General features: G+C 45.2%; 1 pseudogene; it reads left to right on the forward strand.

Moving 5' to 3' along the window:
• LOC102144684 (ankyrin repeat domain-containing protein 11-like) overlaps window positions 1–9,556 on the forward strand; it is a 99,608-nt pseudogene extending 90,052 nt beyond the window's left edge.
• Window positions 9,557–12,967: the final 3,411 nt, after the last annotated feature.

Consider the following 12,967-nt stretch of genomic DNA (forward strand, 5'->3'; position numbering starts at 1 on the left):
AGGTATATAATGAATATATAGAGATAGGTGTTAGTAACAGGTTGGAAAATGCCCCAAAATCAAATTCTAACATGTTTACATAGTATTTATGAAGACACACACACACACACACACACACACACACACACACACACACACACACCCTAAATATGAGCTAATTAATTCAACTCTCGTTCTGTATCTCTTTCAGCAATTTGAAGACCTCTAATTTCCTAGCAACAATGATATCACTTTAATGTTACCGAGCTTGAGTAACATTGTAAGATTTAAGACTTGGGTTGTGATTTCCAGAAGCTCAGCTGAGGAAAAATTCTGCCTCATGGTAATAAAATCCTTTTCTTCTAACTCCTCAAGAATAGCTTTAATTAACTTTTTCTTTTGCACATACATTGGGTAATGTGGTCTTTACAATCAGTGTCTCAGATAATGAACATAGTTCAGAGAAAAGAATCCGGCTCAAAGTCCAGATGTACCCAAGTATTGTTCTTTCCTAACCACTCAACAACCCGCTGCTGAACTTTTTAAACGCACTTCCAAATTTACATAATAGAGAAAATGATAACTTTGGAGAATACTAATGTTTTTGCCTGTGGTATAAAAAGAAATCTCAGGTTATGAGGCTAAGGTTTGCATAAGTACACTACCTAGCACTGTGATTCTATTACCTTTATTTTCTCCTTCTTCAAAGAACTCTAAATACTTCTGCCAGAGAAATTTTTCTTTTACTATATTATTTTCTGGCCCAAGAATTGTCAGTGTTTTTCTGATTCCATATGGACCATTTTCAGACTCTTAGTTTGCATTCACTGTCACCCAGTATTTGATCCTACTCAAATTATGCTACTTTCTCTCATTTTGATTTGGACCCGCTGTCCAGTATATACTCTTTCCCACCAACACAGGCCATTCTCAACTGCCTACACAGTTTTCTATGTGTTCCTCTCTCTGTCTAGAATGACCCTTTCTTCCCCCTCCTCCCTAAATCCTACAAGTTTTTAGAAGTGCTGCTCTAGGTTCCCCTCTTCTAAAACTCCTTTTCTGGTCTGCAGTGATCTCCATCTACTCTGGAGCTCTGCTGAACATCTAATAAACTGAAACACATTCACTCTTAACGCTACCATTTGTTTCACCATCTCAGTTCTATCACTCCAACCAGATTTTTTTATCCAGAGTACTAGGTGATACATCATCTTCTTCATTTAACAACTTTAGTCAGTATTTGGCCATGTGATGGGGACATACTCTGATCTATACATATGGGTTTTCTTAAAAACTCCCATCTTGTTTAGGATTATTGAGTGCAGTATCATCTACCCAAATGTGTCTGTCTGTTTAACGGGTTGATTTAAATAATGGTCATTCTGTTCATTTTAAACAAATGTTGAGATACCTACTACATTGTAAACACTGTAATAAATATAGAGAGTTAAACATAATGCTACAAAATAAACCACAAGAAAATCTCAGTGGTATACAAAAATAAGCATTTATATCTGTATCATAGATGTCTTCACATCATCTCAGGTTTGGCCATCTAGGCTAGGCTCAGCTGTGTTTGGCCCCAGTCTCTGAGGTTGTTCTAGGTCTGCTCTAAGTGTTACTCATTATCCTTGGATCAGAGGAAGTGCAAGCTGACACTGCCAATGGAAAAAGATGGAAGAGAAGAGCACAAAGTCAATCATACATGCTCATTTCAAGTGTTCACTCATATCTTGTCCATTAGCATTATGTTCATCAAAACAAGTGATTATGGCCAAGCACCAAGTCAATGGAGGTAAAGGAAGCCATGACAATGGTATGAAGATGAGTATATAAATAACTACTACATGGAACTGATGAATTGGAAACAGTAATTCACTCTATTACAAGAATGTTGACATACAAAATTGACTTTTTGTTGGTGGTGCTATCTTGAAGCTTGTATTTTCTTTAGGGAAACGGTTAAGTTAAAAAGTGATTAGAACTTAATAATATAAGTGAAACATGTAAGATTCTTTTCACACTGGCCTAAAGTAGCATATAAAATCCCACTATTTATTTGCAAGATGTAGAATAGGTATTAGCTGATATTGATACTTTGTGGTTATTGAACACAAGTTAGATATTCATGAAAGCAGAGAAGTGGTAAGTAGCCATAATTAGAAAGAAGGTTGTTGAAAGAGTAGAAGAAGCCATCTAAGACACTATTTTTTATTTTTTACCATATATCTATGAGTCACTGAAATAGAAGAGAAAGGTGCTCTGAATAGAAGAGAAAGAAATAGTCTCTGAAATAGAAGAGAAAGAAAAAGAATAGTCTCTGAAATAGAAGAGAAAGGTGCATCTGTTGAAAAAATATTACAGAAAAGAAACGAAACGAAATCCAATAGTTTTACCTCTACACCCAAAATGGAGGTTAAAAGTTACACTGAAAATAACACTATTGCACAAAAGAAAGAATCCCATCATATCCTGTCAGACACATCAGACAAGGAGGATGTGAGTGTCACCATGGGGACAGGAGAGAAGCTGAGACTCTCGGCACATACGATATTGCCTGGTAGTAAGACACAAGAGGCTTCTAATGCCAAGCAGCAGAAGGACAAATAAAATAAAATGAAAAAGAAGTGAAGGAAAGAAACAAAAGGCAGAGAGGTTCGCTTTGGAAAATGGATTGACAAGTTCTGCTCCTCAGAGTTGGAAAGTGAGTCCTCAGAGAGTGGGGAGGGTGACAGGGACTCCGTGGGGAGCTCCAGCTGCCTCAAGGGGTCCCCGCTAGTACTGAAGGACCCCTCCCTGTTCATCTCCCTGTCCGCTTCCTCCACCTCATCTCAAGGGGGCTCTGCCACCCAGAAGCAGAACCCCAACCACACAGACCAGCACACCAAGCACTGGCAGACAGACAACTGGAAAACCATTTCTCTCCTGGCTTGGCCAGAGATCAGTTCTTTATCAGACTCCACATGGAAGAGACTGACAAGCGAGTCTGATTACTCCTCTGAGGGCTCCAGTGTGGAATTGCTGAAGCCAGTGAGGAAGAAGCAGGAGCACAGGAAGCTGGGTAGGCTGCAGGGCTCCCTGTCGGAGAAGAGAAGCCCCTTCCTCTCCAGCACAGAGGCACCCTCCTCAAGATGGACAAGAAGGGGAAAGCGGTCAAAAAACATAAAACAAAACAAAAACACAAAAACAAGGAGAAGGGACAGTGTTCTATCAGCCAAGAGATGAAACTGAAAAGTTTTACATATGAATAAGATGACTACAAGCAAAAGTCAGATAAGGCTATACTTTTAGAGAATGATATTTCTACTGAAAATAAAAGTGTTAAAGCATGATCGAGACCACTTTAAAAAAGAAGAGAAACTTAGCAAAATGAAATCAGAAGAGAAAGAATGGCTCCGTAAAGATGAGATCATAAGGTCTCCAAAGATGAAAAATCACTGAAGAGAATCAAAGACATGAACAAAGACATCAGCAGATCTTTCCAAGAAGAGAAAGACTGTTGGAATAAAACAGAAAAGGAGAAATCTCTGAATGAAAAGTCTTCAAAAGAAGAAAAACTGAGACTGTATAAAGAGTAGAGAAAGAAGAAATCAAAACACCAGCCCTAAAAATTAGAGAAAAAGAATGATTTAAAAGAGGACAGGCCGGGAGCAGTGACTCACGCCTGTAATCCCAGCACTTTGGGAGGCCGAGGTGGGCGGATCATGAGGTCAGGAGATAGAGACCATCCTGGCTAACACGGTGAAACCCTGTCTCTACTTAAAAATACAAAAAAAAAAAAAAAAAAATAGGTGGGCGTGGTAGCGGGCGCCTGTAGTCCCAGCTACTTGGGAGGCTGAGGCAGGAGAATGGCGTGAACCCTGTAGGTGGAGCTTGCAGTGAACCGAGATTGTGCCACTGCACTCCAGCCTGGGTGACAGAGTGAGACTCTGTCTGGAAAAAAAAAAAAAAAAAAAAAAAAGGACAACATTTCAAAAGAGAAGGAGACTTTTAAAGAAGATAAAGAAAACTCAAGAAAAAGTTTATAGGGAAGATTCTGCTTTTGATGAATATTTTAATAAAAATCAGTTTCTGGAGAATGAAGACACCAAATTTAGCCTTTCTGGCGATCAGCAAAATTGGTGGTTTTTTGACTTGTCCAATTCATCCTTTGATTTCAAAGTGGGGGACAGCTAGGACTCTGCAGTGACAGACTACATGGATTGAAGAATGACTCTGTGGCCAAGTTGATCGTGGAAACAGTGAAAGAGAACAGCCAGGAGAGTAAGCAAGGACAGCAGGGCCCGGAAGAAACAAGACTACAGAGATCCCGTCTTCCGAAAGGACAGGGACTATTTGGATAAAAACTCTTTGAGAAAAGGCCAGACTGAAAAGCGTCAAGTGTCCCCGGTTACCTTTCGGAAAACCACAAGAAGAGGAAAGAAAGTCCGCAGAGGCCGGGCGGGACAGAAAGGACACCCTCCAGAGCTCCAAGGAGCACAGGGACAGCAGGGCCAAGTCAGAGGAGGCACACCGCACACCGGGAAGAGCTGAAGGAGTGTGGTTGCCAGATGGTCTTCAAGGAAAAGTCTGACTGCGACTTTGGGAAGGGCCTGAAGCCGTGGGAACGACACCACCCAGCGTGAGAGAAGAAGCACAGCCTTGATAAGGAAAGGAAGGAGAAAACAAAACCAGAAAAATACAAACAAAAGTCCAGTAACAAGGACAAAAGTAAGAAATCTATCCTCGAAAAATGTCAGAAGGACAAAGAATTTGATAAATGTTTAAAGAGAAAAAAATACCAAGATACCAAGGAAAAAACATAAAGACACACATGGCAAAGACAAAGAAAGGAAAGCGTTTCTTGACCAAGGGAAAGAGAAAAAGGAGAAGACTTTCCCTGGGATTACCTCAGAAGACTTCTCTGAAAAAACAAAACAAAACAAAAATGACAAGAAAGGCAAGGAGAAAAGCTGGTACATCGCAGACGTATTCACAGAAGAGAGTGTGGATGACAAAGACGACTACACAGGGAGTGGGTTCAAGATCAGAGAGGTCAGCCACTTGCAGAGGGTGGATGGCCTCCAGGAGAAGGAGGAAGGGCAGGAGGCCCAGGCCTCTGACAGACACAGGAAGTCCTCTTCTGAGGAGCAGCACCCTGAGAGGCAAAAGGACAAGAACCCCAAAGCCAAGAGAAAGGACAGAGGGGCTGCCGACGGGGTGAGAGACAAAAAAGAGAAAGTCCTTGAAAAGCACAAGGAGAAGGACAAAGTACCAGAAAAGTATAAGGACAGCAAGGAAAGAGCTTCAGTGGATTTCACGCAAGATAAGAAAAATAAACAGAAGCTCCCTGAGAAGGCTGAAAAGAAACACTCTGTTGAAGACAAGGCTAAAGGCAAACACAAAGAGAAGTCGGATAAAGAACATTCCAAGGAGAGGACGTCCTTGAGAAGTACGGACACAGAAAAAAGCCTGATTGAAAAGTTAGAAGAAGAAGTTCTCCATGAGTACAGAGAAGACTCCAATGATAAAATCAGTGAGGTCTCCTCTGACAGCTTCATGGACTGAGAGCAGGAGCCAGGGCTGACTGCCTTCCTGGAGGTCTGTCTCAAGCAGCCACCTGCATAGGAGGAGGCCAGGGAGAGCACCTGCCTCCCAGAGAAGCTGAAAGAGAAGGAGAGGCACAGACACTACTCATCCTCATCCTCATATAAGAAGAGCCACTACTGAGAGAGCGAGCTAAGAAAGAAAAGGCTGAGAAGAAAGAGAAGGGCAGAGATTACAAGGAGGGCTTGGAAGGACTCTGGCCAATATGAAAAGGACTTTCTGAGGTGGTTGCTTATGGAGTTTCTTACATGAAAGCTGACATAGAAGATGAGCTCGATAAAACCATTGAATTATTTTCTACCAGAAAGAAAGATAAAAGTGATTAGGAGAGAGAACCTTCCAAGAAAATAGAAAAGGAACTAAAGCCTTATGGATGTAGTACCATCAACATCCTAAAAGAGAAGAGTAAGACAGAAACATAGGGAAAAACTGACAGAGGAGAAGAAGAGGCACCTGAACAGGCATGCAGACTGGTTTCTGAGGCATCACAGGGACCGAGGAGAAGCCCACTGCCAGGGAAATGGACAGCCCTCCCCGCCTGCTCAAAGGCAAGTCCAGGGAGGAGGACCCAAGTCTCAGGGAGGCCAAACTGAAGGAGAAATTCAAGGACAGTGCAGAGAAAGAAAAGGACAACTCTATGAAGATGAGCAACGGGGGATGATAAGGTATCGCAGTTCAAAGACCCAGGCAAGAAAGATGCCAGGCCCAGGGAGAAACTCCTGGGGAGGTCGACCTGATGATGACCAGCTTTGAGAGGATGTTCTCCCAGAAGGACCTGGAGATGGAGGAGTGCCACAAGGGGCATAAGGAGAGGATGAAGCAGATGGAGAAGCTGAGGTACCAGTCCGGAGATCCCAACCTCAAGGAGAGGGCGAAGCCGGCAGAGGACGGGTGGAAGAAGGGTCTGGACATTCCCGCCAAGAAACTGCCTGGGCTGGACCCTCCGTTTAAAAATAAAAGTCTTAAGGAGTCGACTCCTATTCCACCTGCTGCCAAAAATAAGCTACACCCGGGATCAGGTGCAGACTCCAAAGACTGGCTCGCAGGGCCTCACATGAAAGAGGTCCTGCCTGCGTCTTCCAGGCCTGGCCAGAGCCGACCTACTGGCGTGCCCACCCCTATGTCGGTGCTGTCCTGACCCAGCTAGGAGGAGGTGGTGCACACGCCCAGGACCCCCTCCTGCAGCGCCGATGACTACACGGACCTTGTGTTCGACTGCGCCGACTCCCAGCATTCCACGTCTGTGCCCACTGACCCTTCCAGCACCTGTCCCCCTCCTTTTTTGACAGGTTCTCCGTGGCATCAAGTGGGCTTTCGGAAGACGCCAGCCAGGCTTCTGCCAAACCTCTCTCCACAAACATTTACCGGTCGGTTTCTGTCAATATTAGGAGGACTCCCTAGGATGAATTCAGCGTGGAAGACAAGCTCTTCAGGCAGCAGAGTGTTCCTGCCGCCTACAGCTACGACTCCCCCCTGCCGCACCAGATGGAAGACAGGGCGCCCCTGCCCCCGGTTCCCACGGAGAAATTTGCTTGCTTGTCCTCAGGGTAATATTCCACAGACTATGACCTCCCATCGCCCAAAGTCGACGCTCTGCCATTGTCACTGTCACCCCATCTACAGAGGGCCTCAGGGTAATATTCCACAGACTATGACCTCCCATCGCCCAAAGTCGATGCTCTGCCATTGTCACTGTCACCCCATCTACAGAGGGCGTCTTCTCAAGTTTACAAGCAAAATCTTCCCCTTCCCCCAGAGATAAGCTGCTGGTTCCTTCCCTCGAAGGGGCCATTCCCCCGCACCTGGACGTCACCGAGGACCAGCAGGCTATGACTCCCATCATCCCCCCAGAGCCCAGTTACCTGGAGCCACTGGACGAGGGTCAGCACCATCATTACAGAGGAGCCTGTCGAGTGGACCCACCCCGCCGAGCAGGCCCTTGCTTCTAGTCTGATCGGGAGCGCCTCTGAAAACCCTGTCAGCTGGCCTGTGGGCTCAGACCTCCTGCTGAAGTCTCCACAAAGATTCCCTGAGTCCCCGAAATATTTCTGCTCTGCGGACTCCCTCCACTTTGCAGCCCCAGGGCCCTTCAGCACCTCAGAGGTGCCATACCCGCCCCACTTCCGCCTCTCTCCTGAAACACTCTGCCCATCGCTGAGCCAGGACTGGAGGACATCAAAGACTGGGCAGAAGCCATCCCCGCCTCCATCTCTACCTCAGAGGCGGCTCCTTACGCCCCTCCCTCCGGGCTGGAGTCCTTCTTCAGCAACTACAAGTCACTTCCGGAAGCTTCGCTGGACGTGGCTCCTGAGGCTGTGGCTCAGGTGGAGGCTCTGGAACCCCTGGAAAATAGCTTCCTGGACAACAGCCACAGCCTGTCTACCCTCGGCCAGGTGGATCTGGTGCCCTGGGCAGACGCCTTCGCCAGCCCCGAAGACGACCAGGACCTGTGGTCCTTCTCACTGCCGGAGCTTCCCTTGCAGACTAAAGATGTCCCAGATGTTGAAACAGAACCCGTATAAGAAAGTCTTGCTCCTTCAGAAAAGATCTCTCCAGGGGCCCCGTGGTCGTAAACGGTAGGGATCTTTCCGCCTTAGTGGCTGAGGAGCAGCCAGCACTGCCTCCCGACCAGGCCTCCACCCAGCTCCCCACAGAGGAGTCAAAGCTGGCCGTGGCTCTAGAAGCTACAGAGGCAGAGGCAGCGCCAGAAGAGAGGGCCTCTGGGGATCTGGACTCCAGCCTGGAGCCCACGCCCGTTCCCCCTGAACAGTGCCCACTGGGGAGCGGAGACCAGGGGGCCAAGGCTGAAGCCCCCCCACCCCCCCCGCCGCATCTCTTTGTGCCCCTAACGCCCCCCACTCTCCATGGACACTGTGGCTCAAGCCCAGGCTGCGGACAGTGCTGGCCCCCAGGACAACACTGAGGCCTCCAGTCCTGCCGCCCCAGCCGAAGGCCCTCCGTGCAGCATCCACCGAGAAGCCACAGAACCAGAACCAAAACTCACGGCTGAAGCCCCGAAAGTTCCCAGAGTGGGGGAGAACCCTCAGCACATGACCAGGAACTTGCAGATGCTCGTGAATCAGAGTAAGTATAGCACACCTCACTCCAAGGAGTGTGTCCCAGGCCCGCGGCTCCGACTGGGACTACGCCCAGGCCCAGCATCCGGCAAATGCTGCTTCCAGTGCTCCACCCAGCAACTGAACATGTCCACGCAGCAGACGCCGGAGGTGATCCAGCAGACGCTAGCCACCATCGTGGACGCCATCAAGCTGGACACCATCGAGCCCTACCACAGCAACAGGGCCAACCCCTACTTTGAATTCCTGCAGACCAGGAAGAAGATCCAGGAGAAGCTCAAGATTCTGTGCTGCAGCTCGCCACAGGCGCCCCAGTGGCACGCCGAATACGTCACCTACGCGGGATCCTATCCCCTGGACAGCAAGTCGCTCAGCAAGCTCCACATCCCGGTGATCGCACCCCCTCCCTCGCTGGCGGAGTCCCCGAAGGAGCTGTTCAGGCAGCAGGAGGCGGTCCGGGGAAAGCTGCGTCTGCAGCACAGCATCGATCAGGAGAAGCTGATGTGTCCTGTGAGCAGGAGATTCTGCAGGTTCATTGCCCAGCAGCCAGGACCGTCGCCAACTAGGCAGTGCTATTCAGCACCGGCACGATGCTGCTGGACTCTGAGGTTTAAAACATGCCCCTAGAGAGCCAGGGTGATGAGAACAAGTCAGTGCGCGACTGGCTTAACGCCCACCAGTTCATCTTCTGGCTCCAGGACTTGGACGACAAGTACAACCGCATGAAGACCTGCCTCCTCATGCGGCAGCAGCACGAGGCTGTGGCCCTGAATGCCGTGCAGAGGATGGAGTGGCAGCTGAAAGCGCAGAATTTGGACCCTGTCGGGCACTAGTCCCTGTGCGTGAACAAGGTGCCCTCCTTCTACGTGCCTATGGTCGACGTCAACGACGACTTTATTTTGTTGCCGGTGTGACACCGGGGGATGACCACAGGAAGCAGGCGAGGGCTGCATGGCTGCTGCTGAGCCCCAGGGGCCAAGGAGGGAGCGCCATGTCCACCCGGGTGAGTAGAGACCCCGAGAGACACTGCACTAGGCCAAAACATCTCCATCTCTTCCAGACTGCTCCAGACGTTGGGGAGGTGAAACACGTCTCTTGTCCACCAGTTGCCACGGCGGGGGCAAAGCTCCTTGTGCCGGGCGCACACATGGCAACTCTGTCTGAAAACGGTGACCTTCGGGCCCTTTTCTCCAACCAACTGCAGAGGCATTTCAGGAGGTGGAGAACGGAGTGGATTTTTAAAAAAATTTTTGCTCTATTCTGATCAACTAAAGAAAATAAAATTAAGGTGTCTATCATCTCTCACAAACGGTGACCTCCAGGTCAGAGGGGCAGGAGTGCAGTCCCAGCCATGGTCCTGTTGCCACAGAGCTGCAACGGCCTCCGACTGGGCTTAGGACCTGGTGCGGAGCAGGGCGTTGGCCATGCCACCTGCCCAGGCAGAGGGACACAGAACCAGGACCCCCGTAATGTTTTTAATGGAGTCAAATCCACGTGGTTTGTATCTTTTTTCCTTTAATCTTGGGCATTTTGTTTATCTTTCTGAGAACATAACTTGAAACACTACAGAGCCAATAATCATCTACAAAGTGTATCTATAAACGCTGTACAGTTTTATATACCTTCACAATGTACTTTTGCTGCCTTCTAGATAATTTAGTTTGCAACACATTACTGCACAGTTGTAAATAACTTCTGTACTGTAACATTACTTTCAGCTATGTGTAAAGAAATAAATTCATTAGTTTTTTAAAAAGCTAGACATGTGGCAGGAGCCTCTAGCACAGTCTGTAAGATGCTAAACTCCTGGAGGTAACTCATTTGATGTTAGAAATTGTTTAATTTGTATTTTCTCCCGCTTATAACTCAATAGGTAGCTACTGCAACAACGGAAATTGCCACATGATGCTCACACACACATACACACACATACACACACACAGCCCATAGATAGGAGGAGTTCTGTGTTGGTCATTGGCAGAATAGCATTATCAGGAGTATAAAACTGGGACAGCACACTGAGTAAACGTTTAGAGTTACAAAGGATTTATAAATGGAAAAACCCATTCAGTTATTGGGTCAGATAATTCTCTGAAAGAGGTCCAGGGAAAATGTGGTGGTGAGTAGAAAGCTAAGCCTAATTCAACTCTTTGTGTCATAAAGGAGGGGTCCTTTCACTCATTTCCTGGTATTACAGTGAGAATGAGGAAGGCTCAAACAGAAAAGATTAAGCATAAGTGTAAGAAAAATGTGTCAATAATTAAGTCACCATGTTTGCTGTACCCTATGCTTTAATTTACAAATCATGAATCTTCTTGACCCACTAATTACCCATTCTGTTCATTAGTGTAACCCACTAATTACCCATTCCATTCCATAGGAATGTAAATTTGAAGTTCCAGTGTTAAGACACATTCTCTGTGATTAATAACATGATAGACTTCCATAAAAGAACTCAGAATCGTGTTCTCAGCAATGGATCATAGCTCAATGCAGCCATGGATTCATATAGAGAATGGCAAAGTTTCTGGAACCTGGAGTTGGAAAAAAGTAATCCTACTTTGATGTTTCATAACTCAAGGAACAATATAACTTCTGCTCCTTCATTCCATCTCAACTCCAGCACCAGATTGCCTACCTATTCACAGTTTCATATCCCAAATTTCTATTCAAAGTAATTTGGGATAAGATGTAATGAAGCCCATTTATGGTTTAGACCTCGGATTTTTAAGGAAAAGCTTGTTAATTGCAAAAGAATAGAGTGAATTGGCAGAGTTAGAAATTACAAATTAGAATCATATATACATGCTAATTTATATATAATTAGAATTATATATACATAATATATATAATGTGTGTGTTTATATATATATAATGTGTATATATACACATATATATGTGTGTGTGTGTGTATATATACACATTATATATATATACACACACACACATACATGAAAAAGAAATAGCCAGAACTGAGGGCTGACCAGGCCAAAGGTTTAGGATAAATTACAGCACAGTGTGCAGGGGGAAAATCAAGAGTTCTTAATCACAGATCAGAGATCCACCTATAAGCAAATCTAATCAGATCTGACAATTCTGCACATTCAAGTTGGAGGCAAGCAGTTGGCACTGTGGAATCTGTGAGCAGGTCATAGGGCAAGTGCCATCAGAGGCTCTATACTTAAGAGAAATTTAGATGTTATACAGTTTATAAAGGCAGAACATCTAGTCTAAGGGAAAAAAATAGCAGTTATAAGAACTACAACATGGACTATAGTTCCAGGAACAAAGCAAGTCTTGGTTATCAGGACTTGGGTACTCACAAGTTAAAGATAGCTGATGAGTAGAAGGTAATGATGTTGAAATCCTTAGAATTAAATTGGGGAGGATTTAAATACTTCAGTCCTGGCCTTAGAAACTGGATAAAGCTTACTCTGGTAAATAAGAATTTAGAAACACCAACTGTGGGTAAAGAAAATAAATAAGATGAACATTAGTGAACACCCAATGTATTATAAAACAGAATGGATTGGTGAATAACTCCCCATTTGTTGAATAGCAAACTGGTCTTGATAACAATTTCTTGATTCTCCATCCTTTCAGGCAATTCCAAATAATATGCCAGTCCAAATGCAGTTTTTCTGCAGAATCTTTATGTCTGGCCAAATAATGGCAAAGTAAATTAATATAATTGATGTGACACTATATTGTGGCTGTGATCTAGAAAAATATGAGGATTTACCATAGTTTGGCTTCCCTTTTAAGACAATTCTCCTTGCAAAAGTGAAATGTGTCCCACCAAAAACAGGGGTTTCAGTTTGCATGCTTATGTAACTTCTTATTTTTGAAAAACAAATGTTTATACATAGGAAATTATTAGCCTAGAAAAAAAGAAATAAACCCAGAAAGTTTATATTATTTCTCTGAGGCAAAAATGTCCATATAATTAATTGCAAACACATACTCCAACTTCCGCGAAAATTCCAATATTTGGTGCCCATGTTATAATAAGTGTAATAAAACTTCCTCAGATGTTTGAGCTTATGAATCCTTAAGTGACAATGATGATGATGATGATGATGAAGATGGCAATAATGATGAAATAATTTTCATAAATAATACTATTTGTTGAAGACCATAAATTATGTAGAACATAATTCATCTATTTTTATATATATTGATAACTGCAAAATAGGTATTATAACTACATTTCATGGATAAGGAAATGTGCTCAAAAAATTTAGACGAGTTATTTGAAGTTCCACAGCAAGTACATACAAGTGGCTTTGCAAATTTAGGCCCAAGTCTGTGCTGTGGTGCTTCTA

Source organism: Macaca fascicularis, chromosome 13 (assembly GCF_037993035.2).
Source record: "Macaca fascicularis isolate 582-1 chromosome 13, T2T-MFA8v1.1".
NCBI lineage: Eukaryota > Metazoa > Chordata > Mammalia > Primates > Cercopithecidae > Macaca > Macaca fascicularis.